At 32.1% G+C, this 18,439-nt stretch overlaps 1 protein-coding gene across 11 annotated transcripts in view; it reads left to right on the forward strand.

Annotated features, from left to right (window-relative positions):
• sick (sickie) overlaps nt 1-18,439 on the forward strand; it is a 275,969-nt gene that overhangs the window by 211,702 nt on the left and 45,828 nt on the right. Inside the window, exon 1 of one of the 11 annotated variants that reach the window (XM_075293035.1) lies at nt 3,646-3,768. The exons of the other annotated variants lie outside the window; for them this stretch is intronic. The gene's annotated coding sequence lies outside the window, so the exon portion shown is untranslated. Of the gene's footprint in view, nt 1-3,645; nt 3,769-18,439 lie in introns of those variants that run through there. 11 annotated transcript variants of the gene reach the window in all.

Here is an 18,439-nt window from a genome sequence, read left to right on the forward strand (position 1 = left end):
GAGCAAATAAAATAGTTTAGAGACAACCATTGAGTTAATTATCATAAATTCGGAATTATTTGTTCTAAATGAAAATTATATATTTAAAAGGAGAATTTCGTTTGTCTAAATTTCGTTCCGGAGGAAATTATTTATACTTTGGGTGCGCTATTAATGCTTGAAACTACTGTATAATGAAGATATATTTTTAATAGCTCCTTCTTTATATAGCCCATTACATATAAAAGTTTTGTTTACCGTTTATGCAAAACAAATACAAAAAATGTACCAAAAATGATTCATTCGTGCATTAATCGGTTGGTATAAAAGTACCTACTACAATAAGCAAGTAATCATTTCCCTTACACTTTTCAATATTTTCATTGGCGTATTGCTACTTTAAATTTATCTCTTAAACTAATATAGTTAATGAAATTTGACTAAAAAATAGCGTAACCATATCAAATACTTCAAACCTTTTGGACTGTTCTATTTGTTCCAGTGAACACTATCGTGTATTTGAGAACAAAGTTAGATGCACTCACACAATAAATGGGAACATGTTATGATTTTTGATCTAAGGGAAGGTTATCCAATTTTCTATTTCACATCCATTCACTTGAATGTCTTAATGAAGAAAAGGCGTTTAATTTTATAGCAAGTAGTAGTAGTAGTTACGGAAATATCCAAACTTTTATTATTCTTGAACACTTTGAAGCACTTAAAAGAGTGGAAGCAGACATCGGTAGCCGTCATTCATCCCTGCATTCCGTGAGTCCGGGACGGACAAGTATATGATGATAAAGTTTTTCAAGATATAAATAATTTGTTTCATTTTTATAGCTGAGATAACAAAAGAAAACTAGCTCGGAATGAGAAAAGTTTAGTTGGGATTTAATTAACCATAAATTTGTAGAGAAATGTTTTGCTTTTGTTGCAGATACGGAGGAGAAAGAAAAATGTTAGGTAAACTGTAAAGAACGATAACTGAGAAGACATTAGAAATGATTGACAATGAAATGTATCAAAGTTGATGAATTGAAATAAAGTTTGAAATAGAACATACATACGTCATGCAGCCAGAAATTGTTGGAATCTATAAAAAATTCTATAGTTTTATGAGGTGAAAGTATGGAAATATTTCTGTGAGATTGATTTATCGAAATAATTACTGAATGGTCCTTAAAATCATCGTCCATAGTTCATATCTGTGATATCAGCAAAAATTTTATAACATATAAATTTAGATCAAAAAAAGATTTTTTAGAATTCTTTTAAAAATCTGAAATTAATTCCCGAAAATGTCACGGGCTCTTCATAGGACGGAAGCCAAAAAGCTTGATGCATTTTCTAGGATTGCCATTGGGAATTATGAGGAAGAACATAAAGCGACTATTGCATGACTCATCTTCTTTACAATAAACTTAAAAATTTCTTTCGTAAATGTAATTTTTCTTCTTTTTCTTTCTAGGTAAGTTACATCGGAAATCTTTTAGAATATACATTCAGTAGTCAAGAACATTGGTATGTAATCCTATATAATTGAGCAATTATTCACATTAAAAATAAGACATCCAAATTTCCCATAACCGTTGGAATCATTGTGCAACTTTACTTTGATGTTTGCTTGGAAATCCCCAAATACATGAGAATTATCCACATAAATCATAACACGTATTATACGAAAGGACGTTAACTGTACATGAAGTCATGGCGCCAAAATGTCCTTATAACCTTAAAAGCTAAGCACCAAAACAAAAAGACATACTGTATTTCGTACACACCCAATTCCTATAAGATGATTGTCAAGGATTTTCTTTCATTTGATTGTTGGCATAGAAACCAAAAAGAATATTGACTGACTTACAGATGAACCTTTCATTGTGGTTATATTGTCAAGGTTTGTCTATTATACGGTAAAACATATAAACGAATGCCGACAAATGAAATAAATGCTCCATTGACTTTTTGGCTTCTGAAATGGTTGTTTCAAACGAAAGAAAAGAACAACTAAACCATGGGGAAATATCAGTAAAATACTTTACTAAACAAATTATATGTGTCTTGTAACAAAAACGATGTAGCCGCGACATGGCGCCTCAAAGTCTTCTGGCCGAGAGAAAAATTATTGAGAGACAAATTCACAAAATGATAAAGGAGTCTGTATGGGAAATAGAATGCCCATGCTTTTTCAAACATAAGGAAGAAGAGCCACCCTCCAAGGGCTGAATTACAACTTGATGTGTTTTTATAGTTATACTCTTGAGCTGAAATTAAAAAAAAGAAGTGTTATACATACGAGGATGGCAAATGAGAAGTGGTAAATTACAAATGGTGGAGCTAGAAATTAAAATTGTAAATCATTTGAAGTATAATTTTATCAAAGCATTGGTTAGAATGTCACTTTTATGCCATCTTATGTCTGCATAAGGTAATGGATTCTATCTTCATTTCGATCAACAGTTTTGGCTATCTCCTCTCTGTAATACTGATGACATTTCTGAGTGTTACAAAGATTTCTAATTGGTTGCACATATAGTGTGGGCCACTACAACGACCAAATCGCTTTTCTGTATAAGAGAAATCCTTTATGCCTGTCATAAATCTACAAGAATTCAATATTTTGGCTTTATATTAATTTTTTTTGAAAGGCTTATTTAGTCAAAATCACTGCTTCGGCTCGCGTTGTGTATAGCGAAGAAGCCAAGATAGATGTAATCGTCAATTGTTTATTTAATTGCTTTCCGATTTTTGCAGTTATGATCCCATTTGTCAATTTTTAACGTAGAACGTATATTACAAAATACCATTTTATTTCTCTCTCAAAGGCTAATGACAAGGGTATAAAATATCAGATAAATTGTTTCTATTTACCAGTAAATGCATAGAAGAAATTATTGACACATCCCTCTTAATATTTCATGAATGAAATTCCAAAAAAAGATAACCTCAACAATGTGTTTCATTTCTGTTATGAGTGGTAGTTATCTCAGCCACAGCGTTAGCCCTGCATGAGCCAGAAAAAATTGACTTTGTCGCCCTACAAATACACACTACAAGGATGCAAGAAGGGTGGAGTAGACAGTTAAGCAGTCATCCAGCCGTATGTGCGCTAAAGAGTACCATGACAGACAGATTTGTTTTTCGCTTTTCTGTAATGCTTAATGGCGCCTCAGAGGCGCCAATAGTTTTGGCAAATACTGAAAATGTTATTGACTTTTTATGCGGCTGCGACTGCTGTGCTGCTTTGAGGGGATGCGCCACCAAAGTGAGTGGCGAGACTAATGTTGTTGAGAAAAAGGACAATAAGGATGTCTCCATCACGTTGGCTTAGCAATCAGTTCCGTGTTTGCTTTGGTCGTGTAAAGATTAAAAAATTGCCGTAGATAAACTACAACACAATTTTTGGAGGCCTATTAAAAACTAACAAATTAATAAAATTATTAAATCGACATACATTCAACTGAAATCATTATTCGAGTGTAATACTCTTTAGCAACATGTTGCTGAACCTCTTGTTTATTTTTTCTCCACCGAGAGAGAAATGTTTGCTCTCTGTTTACATTTTTTTAAAGACTCTCACTCTCTCGCAGCAAGATCGTAGCATATTGTGTTTCATGGATACCTTCGTTCCATCGCAACTGACTGTTTAGTTCTTTATTGCAAGTCGTGAGTCTCTAAACATAATAACGGAGAGTCGGATGTTTCATCGCTAAGATAAATCAATTGATTCCGTATCTTAAAGATCGTTTCATTTTGAAAAAACCAAAACAAATCCTATAATTTATTGTAAGTTTGCGATTCATTCGCATTTAATTAAAAACAAGTGTTTACTCCACTGATTGCCAGAAACCCATGGTACGCTTGAGGTACCATGCTTACGTTGTTTTGTGAATCAAATTAAAGAACCATCGCGCTTCAAAGTCATGCCAATAACTCGTGAAATTTAACGAATAATTGTTTACTTCGTCCGTCCAGCGAACATGAATGTGGAAGATCACCTCTTTGAATTATAAACATGGCTTTTTGTTAATAATTATTTGTAAAAACATAGCCAAAGTGTGATCCACCAAAATAAACAAAAAATGGCCAGACAGCCATTCTCATAAAAAAATAAAATGTTTACATTTATGCGAAGATCACGAAAGAGCGAAATGGATATACAAATAAACGCTAAAATAAAATCAAAAAAACCGGTTTTAATTCATAGCTCAAAAGCAACGTAATTGTGCTGCAAAGTGAAAAAATTCTTTAAAAAAAAACAAATGAATGAAAAAATTAACCCATTCGAATGGAGAAAATATCTTTCAAGTATTTTGATATCCCAATAAATGTTTAACAAGTAACAAGTGGTTCTCCCAAATGAGAATGAGAAAATTGTGCAATGATGGCTTATAAAAAAAGTTTTATGTAAATATTTATGGTAAAAATTGTCATAGTAAAAATGCTTTTCATATTATCATCATCCATAGTATATGGTGAATACACAGATATTGAATGACACGAAAAGATAAGGCAAATGCCGTTATCATCTACCGCAAAGATAATAATGTGCGGTGCAAGTGATCACGTCGCGCCCGTCTCAATGGATACTTCGGATATTAAATAAAATATATAAAAAATACAACTTCTAAAAAAACAACAATGGAGGAATCATTATTAAATATGCATCTGGTTTGAAAAGAAGATTTATTTACAAAAATAAATGTTTCACAGATTCAGTGCCCAACACTGTTTATTGAAGAGAATTTTGCGCATTTAATACAAATACTGTAAAAAATTGTTAATTTATATAAAAAAAGATATTTTGCGTGATGTTATAAAAATAACATAAATTATTGCATTTTTTACATTTACATTTTATTTTGAAGATTATTACACAAAGAAAATTTCATTAACTTTGAGGCAAAGAAATTTTACACCTAACTAAAGTTTGAAATTGAGATTATGAAAATGTTCATTAATAATATGAAATGTTTCGTTATTAATTAGAAAATTCATTAAATTAAGAAAACTTCATTGTATTTATGGAATTGTTTCGTTGTCTCAGTTTTAATGATAAATTTCCTTAATATTACGGAGCTTTTTCGGAAAAGCAATTAACAGTTTAATTGTCTTTCAATTTGCCTATATTGTACACTCCACTTTGGATTTCAATGAAAAGGAATAGGTAAACCTTTAATGATAAAAAATTGCTCAAATAGTATAAAATCATTACATACAGATCATTATCACAGTTTTTTTTTATGGGCATAAAGTATCTTTGGATTTCAGGCTATGGCCGCGAAATGACGCCCAAGAGATTCGTTTCAAATTACCTATTATTTTAAACTTTATATCTACGATTTTAAGGTATAAACCATTTTTGACTTATACTTAAAATTAAAAATCAAAAATAAAAACACTACAAAACTCTTCATTAAAACAAACCCTCTGTAAAGTTTATTTTGACATTCAATATATAACAGGTTGGCTGATAAGTCCCCGGTCTAACAAAGAAAAACACATTTTTTTTGTCAAAATTCGTTTTTATTATTCAACATAGTTCCCTTCAAGAGCGATACAACGATTATAACGACCTTCCAATTTTTTGATACCATTTTGGTAGTACTCCTTCGGTTTTGCCTCAAAATAGGCCTCAGTTTCGGCGATCACCTCTTCATTGTAGCCAATTTTTTTCCCTGCGAGCATCCTTTTGAGGTCTGAGTACGGTGGGTGGGGAAGAAATTCGAAGCCCAATTCATGAATTTTTGCCATCGTTCTCAATGACTTGTGGCACGGTGCGTTGTCTTGGTGGAACAACACTTTTTTCTTCTTCATATGGGGCCGTTTTGCCGCGATTTCGACCTTCAAACGCTCCAATAACGCCATATAATAGTCACTGTTGATGGTTTTTCCCTTCTCAAGATAATCGATAAAAAATATTCCATGCGCATCCCAAAAAAACAGAGGCCATTACTTTGCCAGCGGACTTTCGAGTCTTTCCACGCTTCGGAGACGGTTCACCGGTCGCTGTCCACTCAGCCGACTGTCGATTGGACTCAGGAGTGTTGTGATGGAGCCATGTGTAATCCATTGTCACATATCGACGGAAAAACTCGGGTGTATTACGAGTTAACAGCTGCAAACACCGCTCAGAATCATCAACACGTTGTTGTTTTTGTTCAAATGTGAGCTCGCGGCACCCATTATGCACAGAGCTTCCGCATATCCAAATATTGATGAATGATATGACCAACACGTTCCTTTGATATATTTAAGGCCTCTGCTATCTCGATCAACTTCATTTTACGGTCATTCAAAATCATTTTGTGAATTTTTTGATGTTTTCGACGGTAACCTCCTCTTTCGGGCGTCCATTGCGTTGCGTCCTCATTTAACCACGCTTGAATTTTGCATACCAATCAATTATTGGTGATTTCCCTGGGGCAGAGTCCAAAAACTCATTATCAAGCCAAGTTTTTGCTTCCACCGTATTTTTTTAAAGGTTGGTTGGTCATTTAAAGGTTGGTACTATATAAAAATAATATGCATTTAATACTAGCGACGCCATCTATGTGTCAGACCGGGCACTTATCAGCCAACCTGTTATGTGGTCCAAATCAAGGACTAATTCAAAGGAAGGTGGAGCCACATAGGCCCGGATCTTCCCGAAATTTATTCACAACATTGAAAAATGTTTGAACTTAAAAATTCTTTAAACTATTTATGCAGCTTCGTTAAGATGAATTGTAAATTTTCTTTCTAAGATTTAAATTACCAAACCAAATATTCGCCTTCAAATTCAATTCAAGGAAAAAATTTCTGATCCAATATTTTGTTCAGTGTTCATTATCGGTTTTATTCTAAGGAATAAAATGTCTAACAAAGAAATTCATTTGCACTTTACTCAACTTTATTCAAATTTTCCCAAAACTTACACCCATCATTTAAGACTTTCTCCCTTTTAACCGATCAGAAACTGCATCAAAAAGCACAAGAAAAATGTATAAAGATGCAAACACTTCAAAACAAATTATGTACAATCAAATAAATTACCATTCTCTAAATTGATGATGGAAATTGTGGGGAAAACAAAGCATACGAAATAAAAACAACCCACCACCAAGAAAAGAAACACACAAATCAATTGATTTCCCTCGAACAATATGTTGTCGAAAATTTAAACAAACTCACACGCGTTGGCAGCTACCAAACAAGCTTCAAAAGGCGTTTTAAAACGCTTCCATAGGCGAATATAATTCAACTGACACATATATCGGCTATAGAAAAAAAATCGCATATTGCCCCGAAAATCGACAAAGAAACGAAAATCATAATAAAAAAGTGCCAAGTGAGAGTATAATTTACCAACCTCGAAATAAACTAAGCGATACAAATGGACCGGCAAACGGACAGATAAATTAACTGAACCAACACATAAGTACATCAAAATGTTGCAGATACAAACACTTGAGGCTGGGATGAAGTGTAGATACCAGGGCTGGAAATATTGAAATTTCAATAGGAATATCACAATCGAATCATTGGATACACAGAAAAAAATTCACGAAAAATTTTCCAATTAAAATTTTAATTGAGTTTTAAAAAAATATTCAATTAAAAATTTAATTGAATCAACAAATGTTTTAATTGAAACAAAAATCAATCACATAAATTAATAGTATCAATTAATTTTTTAATTGGATCAATTAATTTTTTAATTGACCTTCAATTAATTTTTAATTGATACTATCATTTCTGTGATTGAAGACATTTCAATTAAAAAATTAATTGGATCAATTAATTTCGTGATTGAATCAGAAAATTTTTTGTGTGTGTTTTTTCGATCAGAAATTAGACAGAGTGGCAATATATACAGTGTTGCCAGTATTTTCCGAGCTCTTGTCTCCAAAATGGATCGCTTTTATCCCCAAAAATCCACAATTTAATTTAAAATTCCCCATAAAAATCCCCAAGAAATTGTTGGCAAGTTTTTTGAAAATAAAGTAAACGAATAGACTCTGCTGTAGAAAATCCGTACAAAATTAAAAAAAAAAAAAAACATTTTAAACAAAATAAAAATGTGCAATTGAATGAAGATTTCAAAACACAAAACCAGGAGACGGGTGCTCAAAATATCATCCGATACCACCCTCCATCAGAGTTAATTATTGGTATAAAGAGTCATCGAGTCACCTTATGCAAATCCTCGCTCGAGAAATAAAAATGGGAGTTCGGTCAACATATAGTCAAGAAATAAAATTGACTTATCGATCAAAATGCGTTGCTGTCCCGATATGAACTCTACTCTGTATGTGCGGGATATGGGATACATGTTCAAAATCAGTGATGTACGCATATGAGTCCTTACGAAATAATTTCACAATAGTAAAACATTTCTTAGGAAAAAGAGTAAATTGTAAAGAAGCTCTTGGGCCACCGAAATAAATTCCGTTGAATAAAGAGGAGGAAAGTTTTTTTTTTATTTTTTTGAGAATCTCTGTACTTCTTTAAGCCTTTTTTTTTAAGCATGTAAAGAATTTCATATAAACCATAGTTCTTACTGTGATAATTACTCGTATACTGAACAAATATCGAAAATTCCCCACAAAAATCCCCAAATTTGTGGAAATTCCCCACCAAATCCCCGAGTCCCCAACTCAAAAATTTTGTCCCCATCCACGAAAAAATATCCCCGATTTGGGGAAAAATCCCCAATACTGCCAACACTGACTATATATATTTAACGCTCAATGTGTTCCGGTAACAATAAATTAACAATGGTATTTTAATCTTAATCTCAAGTAAATACAATAATTCATACTTTCCCATCCCTGACCCATATGAGAAGTTGCAGCAGAACTAGAGATACCCGCCTGTGGCTGGTATGAGTATCAGTGTCAGTTTTTTTTTTGTATTTCTGGTAGTTGCACTAATTTATAACAAATTTCTTTAGTTTTCTGGCTGCATGAGGGTGTAAAAAATTACAAAAATGGTTCGCACAGACGAGGGAAGTTTCGATGATTGAATGAATGAGTGGCCGGTTGGTTGTCTGCTGTCTGGACAGACACTGGAGGGTAATTCATGTTAGTGTTTCAGGTCTTTTTCATGTTTTGCATCAACATGTTTAACAAATAAAAAATGCATTGATTTTTTATTCAGTACCTCTTACCGATTAAAACTTCTCACCCACCCATCCTTATTGTACAGGGGTGTAATTTATTGGCTCAATAGTTAGAGACAATGTGCCACGATAATAATTTTCTGGTGGGTGAAGAGGTTTTTTGTTTCTTTTTTCACATGGCTTTTGTTATAGTTTTTTGATTACAAAATTTACTTGATATCTGCATTTCTGTCATGTTTTACGTGTTTATGGAAATAGTCATTGGAGATTTAATCAAAATTAATCAAAATAATGCGGGCATTGACTTGCAGCTGTAATGAAATAATATTGATTTTTTTCTAAAGAACTTTAAGGCAACAAGTAAACTTATTTTCAGACACGCACAAAAATACCAAATGAGAAATCTAAAAAATGTATCTAAGCTGTTTTTTGGTGTTATTTATCGCTGGAATAGTTTCTGGGTTTTAGGTAAATTAGTTTTCATTCCGAGTACAGAAATATGCAGACAACTAATATGACCAGCGGGAAATTGGATAAAAGCTAACACATATTAATCCTATAACAATTTTCAATTATAATAATTTAATTTTCGAAGTTGAATTACACCGACTTCTCATAATTTTCCAAACGAAATTTGTCAATGCAAAACTGGACCAACTTTAAATGTCCCAAAAATTTAGTCTTTCTCGTCCACAAAGCCGCACTATTAGGAAACTAGCCATTATCATTGATGTCAGTACAGGCTACTTACGACTTAAGAACATTAATAAATTAAGTAAATGCATGAGATTAATATGGTTCTTGGTGTCTTCGTAACCTTTGCAGCAAATGGGTAGGTCATCCCATCTCATACTAGTACTGCTCACATAGGAACAGATTCTAATATGCACACAAAAAAATTTCACGAAAATTTTTCCAATTAAAATTTTAATTGGAAAAATCAATTAAAAATTTAATTGATTTAACAAATTTTTTAATTGAAACAAAAATCAATCACAAAAATAATAGTAAAAATAATAGTATCAATTAATTTTTTAATTGGATCAATTAACTTTTTAATTGACCTTCAATAAATTTTTTAATTGATACTATCATTTCTGTGATTAAAGACATTTCAATTAAAAATTAATTGGATCAATTAATTTCGTGATTGAATCAGAAAAAAATTTTTTGTGTGTGCGAGATAAAATATTAGATGAAAATTGAACTTCTCAGCCCACACTTTGTCAGGGCTGAGAAGTTCCTTTTGCAAGTTTAGGAACACCGAGTCCAAGGATGTTATTCTATCTCGATATTAATGCTTCAATTAGGTGTTCATATTTTGTTGTTAAAAATTTGATTATAGAGGTACTAATAGGAAATTGTAATTTTACATTGAAAAAAATATAATTGCTAATATAGTTATGGAAACATATGGAATCCATTGAGATAATTAAAGATTTTATAATAATGCATATATCTAATTAACTTATGTGCATTTCACAACCTTATCGGTTATACCTCTTGGCAATTCATCTTCAAACGCTTCAATTCCGAAAATGTCTTAATTGCTGATCATTTATTTTAAGACAACTATGGTAATTCTTCTAGAAATCAATATTTACTAATGATAATCTTCTAAAGTTCAAATACATCAATGGCCTTATTAGACAATTGAATGAATATAAAATCTTTGTAGGTATTTGATGCAAACACTCCAAGCCCACTTGAAGCCATTAATTGGCACTTGAAGAAGATTACTCAAAGTCAGCAGCAACACCTTAAACATAACATCCGAAACAAAGTTCCTCTTCAATTTCACCCATCAGCATTAGTGCGTATTCACATTTTCAGCTAAGTGCTCCCTAAACTCATAAATCTTGATGCTTAAGAGGTTGAGTTTTTTTTGCATTTGGCCAAAACTTTTATGTACACGACAATGAGGAGATCCGGCCCCTCCCATTATCGCTCCCCTTGTCTTTCCGTCATCATTAGAATCCAAATGAAATTTATTACAAATATTTCCCATCAATTAAATGCCAGCAAAGAAATTCTTTTGCAAACAACAAATGCGCATATTTTTGTAGTCCGTCCCCTATTAAGGGGTATTTGAGAGATTGGCGATTGGCATGACAAGGGAGGGCTATGGATAGGGTATGTGAACTGTAATCCACACTCATCTCATGAAATTAAGTATTATTTGATGTTATTCGGTTTGTGCTTCCGCATAGATGCTGTAGAAGCCATCCTCTTATGCCGTTGTCAATGGCAGATATTCACACATTCAACAACACAAACACACCCTAAACGACGTAAATATGTTGCTTAAGGTTCCTTCGTCAGAAGCCTTAGTGTCATGTTCGAGGATCCTAAACTCTGGCGTCTACTGTGTTTTGTGATGCTGCTGTAGGTTTGATATCAAATCCCTACAAAAACAAATACAGGACTGTAATTGATGGATACGCATGCATATTGGTATCGAACGCCTTTGCCTATAGGACACATTAAGTGATGGAGACAACCAACAGCAGTATTTAATGTAGCCAAAGGCAAAACACCAAAAAACAATATTGGTATCCGTTGCCGCCTTTGTTGAACTCAATTCGTCCCTATGGGGACGACCTTTGCATTAGCATAGTCTTCTACGAAACGTTTCCAGTTGAAATTTTTGTGGCTTTCACTTGAAAGTCTTCAACATCTGTTCTGTTCTCTTTTGGATGGGAATCATGTGGATTCCCTACTTGAATTGGCTGGCTTCTGATTCTGTTCATATCTTGTGTGCTTGTTGTCTTATTAGTTATTAGCGGAGTGGCGAAGCTATGGCGGAACCATTAGTAACACCAATATTGTAGTATCTACAGAAAAAAGGAGAAATACCTAAATTTGGAAAACCATGTGTTTCTGGTTTTAATAACCACTTGATACGGTAGGCAATGCCACTCGAGAGGTGTCTTAAAGGCAATTTGGCAATTTGGGATTCATGAAACATTAGGAAATTTTGAGTTATTACAAAATCGGAGTGGTTTTCAATAGGGAGGTAGAGCACTGAAATGAAAAAAAAATTAAATAAATAAATATCACAATGATAATGTTAAAATCGATGTCTGAATCAAGATATACTCTGAATCAGGCAATGATGCTCTACTCTTATGAATGAAAACTGAAGAGATAATATATATATTATATCTTCTTAGAAGAGTCAGCATATTGTTCCATTTTTGCAAATTTGTCTAATCGAAAACTTTACTTTGAACATTTAGTTCTATAGTCTGATAGCTTATCTGAAACTATGGTATTTGAAATTTTTCTTATCAGTAAATTTTGACATACAAGTCAGCCATGGTTGTATCCATCGATAATGGTCATATTGTGAATATGTCGATTATCCGAAAAATTATTGCGGTCTTTATTGAACTCAAGGAGACGACCTTTGCATTATCGTTGCCTTCTATGAAAGCCAATATTTGATATTTTTATATTCTAAGTTAATATCTGTCAAGCACTGATCTACATCGATATTTTTGTAAATGAGTTTTAGGAAGATGGTTAGCTTGAAAAGGGATCATACCTTCCCTACCGTTGGAGCCCAGCCATGGTTCCATCTGACCCTCGCGGCCTCTCCTTTGTTCTATCTAAAGCCCAAGAATGTTTCCACAGCCCTCACTACCCGAGTTATACTAAGTCCTTTGGGTCAGTTCCAAAATTTCTACGCTGCACTACCTCTCCATCGATGGTAACCGTTAGGATGGATATGTTAGAATTGGCTTTATTACTCTTTTGTCCACGCTTATCTGTGTCATCTTTGACTTCAAGCCATATTAATATATTATGTTAGCATAATATAATAAACTTATATATTATTGTCTTACTACAATTTAGTAACTATATTTCTAAAATTATAATTATTTTGCCTTGTCTTAAAGAGACGTTCCACAAGATTTCTAACTATAAAATATTTTATTTAGCTTTGGATTTTATTTAGCATAGACGCATAAACTTTCCTTTCCTCCATGACTTTTTATGACCAATTTCGGGCAAACCTTTTTTTAATTCATCTCACCTTATGTCAACAGACATTAATGTTTAAATGCAGGTAACATGACACATACACTAACCACAAAAACACAAGCACAACATGAAAAGTTCAAAACTGAAATAAGAATCGAGACAAATCTCCGGTACTTAAAAAACCCCCCAGAAAGACCTGAATAATTGGACCTGCATGTCATGTTGATAATTAATCTTTAAACAGAAGTTTAACTAACTGGTCGACGACATTATTTTACATTTTATAGAAACAACTAACCAAGAGAAAAGTTTTCCCCTTGACGATTGTTCCAACACTTGTTTGGATGATTATTTTGAAATCAACAAATGATTTTCATATAAGAAGCAAATAAACACAGATCACGTCTCAAATCAATTTATCAATAAAAGAAAAACAACTAGCCGAGACAAGACACAGAGGCTCAAAACCATAAACCTTTATTTTGTTGAAATGCTGAAGAAGAATATCCAACAGTAAAGAGACAACGAAACAAATAACCAATGAACCTTATTTTAGATTTGTATACAAGTCATTGTCGTTTTTACAGAAATAAAAAATGAAATAAAAACTACAACGATAAACGTGATCAGGTACAGGTAGTTAAGTTTTTTTCCTAGGCTTTTCTAGCTGCTTCAACGTAAAAAAAAGGTAGCAGGTATAGATTTGAAATACAATTTAAACAAAAATTATATAGGAAAGGTGATGTTCGCCATACAAATCTTGGAAATTTTACATATTTAAATTGAAGCTCACATATTTTTAAACTTTTACATTTCTTGTAGTCTTTAGTTTGAAATTTCAAGCCACTCCTTGCTTTCTGTGAATTTATTAACTATTTTAAGATAAAAAGGGTCTATCTGTGCAACCTTTGCATAATAACCACTTAAGCAAATAACGAAGCCATATCCCGCTGATTTTAAGGTTAAATATGAAATGATCTTAAATATTTCCTTGATTCTAAAGCGTTGATAATGACATTTCAACAACGAGACAAAATTCCATAGAAACCCTGGCAACTTTGAATATTGACTTCAAGCCACACACTATATGGTTATTGGCATAACCACCATATTTTTTAGTTTTAATTCAAATTAACAGCAAATTCCAATATTTCGTTTGGCTAGATAACCAGTTTCTTAAAAAATTTGCATAAATAAAAACAAAATAATGTTATTATGTTTTATAACGAAATGTATTTAAAACGTTTGAATAAAATACATAATCGATAAAACTTTCTAAAGCCAAAGAGAAGCCAGAATAGTTTAGTTTCTGTTAATAATAGACAAAAAACACACATTTCCATTATAATTTGTAAATATCAAAATCAGAACCGTATCAGGAAATATCTAAGCAGAAATAGTTAGAAGAAACAAACATTTTTTGAATATGAAACAGGTATATAAATGTAACAAAATGTTTTACCCAGTTAATTAATTAACGATAAACAAACCAGATCATTAATTTTAAATTAATATAATTAAATATTATATGATATGAATATCTTAGGAGGAAAACGTCGTATCAACAGCGTAATAAGTATCAATATTTGACTTCTGAAGATATTTCCCGACTCCTCATTGAATTATGTATACCATATAAATTAAGAGTAGATGAATTTCTTCTTACAAGAGTATGGATGATAACTGAATGATAAATAATTTGATAGAGAAATAAACTGTAGAAAAAAAACCATTTCCCTCATTTACATTTGAGAATAAACAATTTTTAAATATGGAACCAGAATACGGTCACCTTGCTTTTAGATGTTATACTAGTCTCACGTTTGAAGAATGGTCCATTGGAAAACGACTAGTACATTTTAAGTACAACGTTGAAAGGCGATTAAATGATATTCGTCAACAGAAAATGATGGGCAATATTATTAAAATATCATTAGTTTTTGTTATGTTTATCAATAATAATAAAGTCCATACAAAATATTTAAGCCAATCAACCTATATTGTTTAAGGTACTTATATAACACTTTCTTTTTCTTTCTTTTTCTTTCTTAAAAGATACTTCAAAAAGTGAATCAACCGAATACTTTATGGGAATATAAACTCAGACAATCCGAATTTATGTAACTTAGCAGTTTAAATACCTCGAACAAGTTTAAGTGCTTATTTCCTCTTAATAGTTGACCCTTTTCATGAATAAATTTTGACAGTTTTATTTGAAGTTGGCATGGAAATAATTACAGTAGCAAACACAAAAGCCACAAAATTTCTAAGCTTGAGTAGTTAGTGGGGTTGAAGATGTGTTTTTTTTTTTTTTTTGAGAAAAACATAACATGACTTCGAAGACCCCAAATGCAACACCTAAGATACCCAAAACGTTCCCCTAACCAAAAAGCGACATGAAGCAACAATAATGCATTCGTGTACTCGTAAAACAAAAGAAAAACTCTTATGTGTCTTTCAGTTTTCCTTGGACTATGGCACGTTTGTTGCTTTAAAGCAAATGATACTGCAGTTTCATGTTTACCAAGGAAGGGAGGTATTCTGGTTCTTTAGAGATTTCAAACACAAAGTCATGGAAAATTTGTTCTTTAACTCGGTCATTAGTTCGTGTCGAAGCGATGAAGAGATAAATGACCTGCAATTGCTGTAGAGTTCATGAAATTGCCTTTTGGTGTTAGACAAATAAATGACGAACAAGATGAAATAAATTTTCCTTGCGGCCACCAAGTGGCCATTAAAACAAAAAAGAAATGGAGAATATTACAACAAAAAAATAAAACTGTCTCAATATATATACAAGTATTCATGACTGCAATAGAATAGCATTGGGCACATGCGCATCACAAGTTTTTTGTTAGCATTAGATCACCTTTCTCTGTTACAGCTTTCCTTGAGTGATTTTTACATACGTCGCAATTGGCAATTGTTTTGGAATGCACCCCTCTATCAAAGCACAATCATTTATAAAAATTCAATGAATTTTAATGAGCCAAGTTAGTAGCGTAAATGCCATATTAAAGTGTAAAAAGTATATAAACAAATCTTTTGAAAGTTGTCTCAAGCTAATCATACGTGTATTTATTTAAGTAGCAACACACGAATAGAAAGAGGATTGTTATTAGGTTAGGCCTATACATGATGATTTCGTAGAATTATTGCAATATTAGTATTGAATATCATTAAGTTAGAATATCAATTAAACGTCTAGAGGTTCTTTCCCCCCTATAGAAGGGGACTTTCCCATTTTGATATTCCAACTCTAATGATGATCTTGTTTCTTGTATTGGATAACATTATGAAAAAGTGATGGAGTTTTGTTTACTACGTTTCGATGCCGTTTGTTTAAATTATGTTAAAAGCTGATAGAGCTGTTTTGCATTTTTTCGCATTTATGTTGGTTTCTTTTACGTTCGAATTTACACACTTTGATGTGTTTGAAAACCCACCACTATCCGCAATGCCGCCGCATTGTCTCACTGCGGTTTAACTATGCAAATGATATAAAGTAAAAGTAAATATTTGATTTTGAAAACACTTTGCATTTTTACCAAACATCAAGTCAAGTGGGATACAAAAGAGTATAACACACCTAACGAATAAAAATAAATATAAATATAAAACATAAGGTTGATTCGATTTTTTTGTCAACAAAGTTCCAAAAAGAATTTTTTAGTTTTAAATTCCGAATAATAGATTTTTGAAATGATGGATGAAATATCATTGGGAACCGAATTAGTGAGCATGTTATAGAAGTAAATTATACTTTCAAGAAAGTCAAAGAGTTAATATTTGCAATCTTAATAGGTTGTTGTGGATTTTTTTAAAAACGTCAAATCTATTTTTTATTTTGAACAAAATCGATTAATTGACTTTCGATGTTGACCAAAACAGGCAATGAGTTTTTATCGCCGTAATTATTAAATAGAAATGAAAAATCCGACTTAGAGAGTATGTTTAAATGAATTTGTTTTATAACTTCTTATTAAAGAGAAGTATATTGCCAAAATTTAAATCTATATGTTTTAGGGTTAAGAAAATATCGCCAAACAAAAATTTCCAAATATTGGAACATACCCCAATATCTTCTATTATATTTTTGTATGCAAAAATTTTATTTTCTAAATTTTGATAGTTGACATTTGGAAAGCCTTTTTTCCAAATACAATAGAGTCTACTTTTTGAAATGAAAATTTTTAAATACATTAGAACTCCTTAGAAAAAATACTTCATTTTATCTGTTTTAAGTTTGTACTTTTTGTCCTTGATTTATTTGATTCTAAATTTCTAAAATCAATACTTTGTTTTAACATATAAGATGGGACCTTTTGCTTTTGAGCAATTACGAATATCAAGAGAAATGTGTATATCCAGTATTTCATTTCAACAATTTTTTTCGATTGAAATTTCTCCAAAAAAAGTATTCGTTCCAATCAGCGTAACGACGGTAGTAATCCCTAATCATTTTATTTAATTTTGTAAGCTGCCTTTATCTCTGGTACGTTTCAGTGGTATTTCAGAGAGGCCAAAGTCATCTATCTACCTGCATGTTTTATTTCACCTTGAGAATAAGTTAATTATTCCAGAGGAACTCAAAGAGGAGGGTTATTAAATTTTCACCTTTTTCTAAAAAGAAACTAAATTTCAAGTTTACAGGAAGAGGAGTTACCATTTAGTTGATTTCATGGAATACCGCGGGAATTCGAAAATATGGAAATGTTTCTTTTTTACAGGGAGGACTTAAGAAAATTTTGAACAACGTTGGGGGGTATAAAATAAAAAACGTTAATTAGAACAGAAATTTTGTACTAATGATGCTTACAATATTTCCCATTATATGATTAAATCTTCTGGATAATTTTGCTACTACTTAAAGTCTCACACTTTCCACTGTACGAGAAATTTGCAGTGTAGGGACTTTCCAACCTCTTTTATGGTGTGTCTTTTCTTTGGTATTCGGGAGAGTTTGGAATGTCAGATGATAGCAGGTAATCACTCCATATGTTTTCCCTGTCATGTCACCTGAAAAAATAATTATCATCATATAATCGATATTCTTCTTCTTTCCACGTTTTTTTTTTTTTGTTTGTTTGTTGATTTCACCAGACATCCTATCAACTATTTACTTCATCATAGTAAGGAGTAAATGTCCCAATCACCTGCTGGGGCTTTGCCATGATGTGTAACACGAAAAGACAGATGTTTCCAATAATAAAGATCCATTATTATTAGAGCAGGCGTGTTGTTCAACATTAACGACAATGAGAAGAATAGCAGCCGGTATCTCTATTTAATGGAAGCAATTATTATTTAGTACGGACGTTGTACTACCTAAAGATAAGAAATTCTGGTTATGCGACACGCGTATCT

Source organism: Haematobia irritans, chromosome 2 (genome assembly GCF_050003625.1).
Source record: "Haematobia irritans isolate KBUSLIRL chromosome 2, ASM5000362v1, whole genome shotgun sequence".
NCBI classification, from domain to species: Eukaryota; Metazoa; Arthropoda; class Insecta; order Diptera; family Muscidae; genus Haematobia; species Haematobia irritans.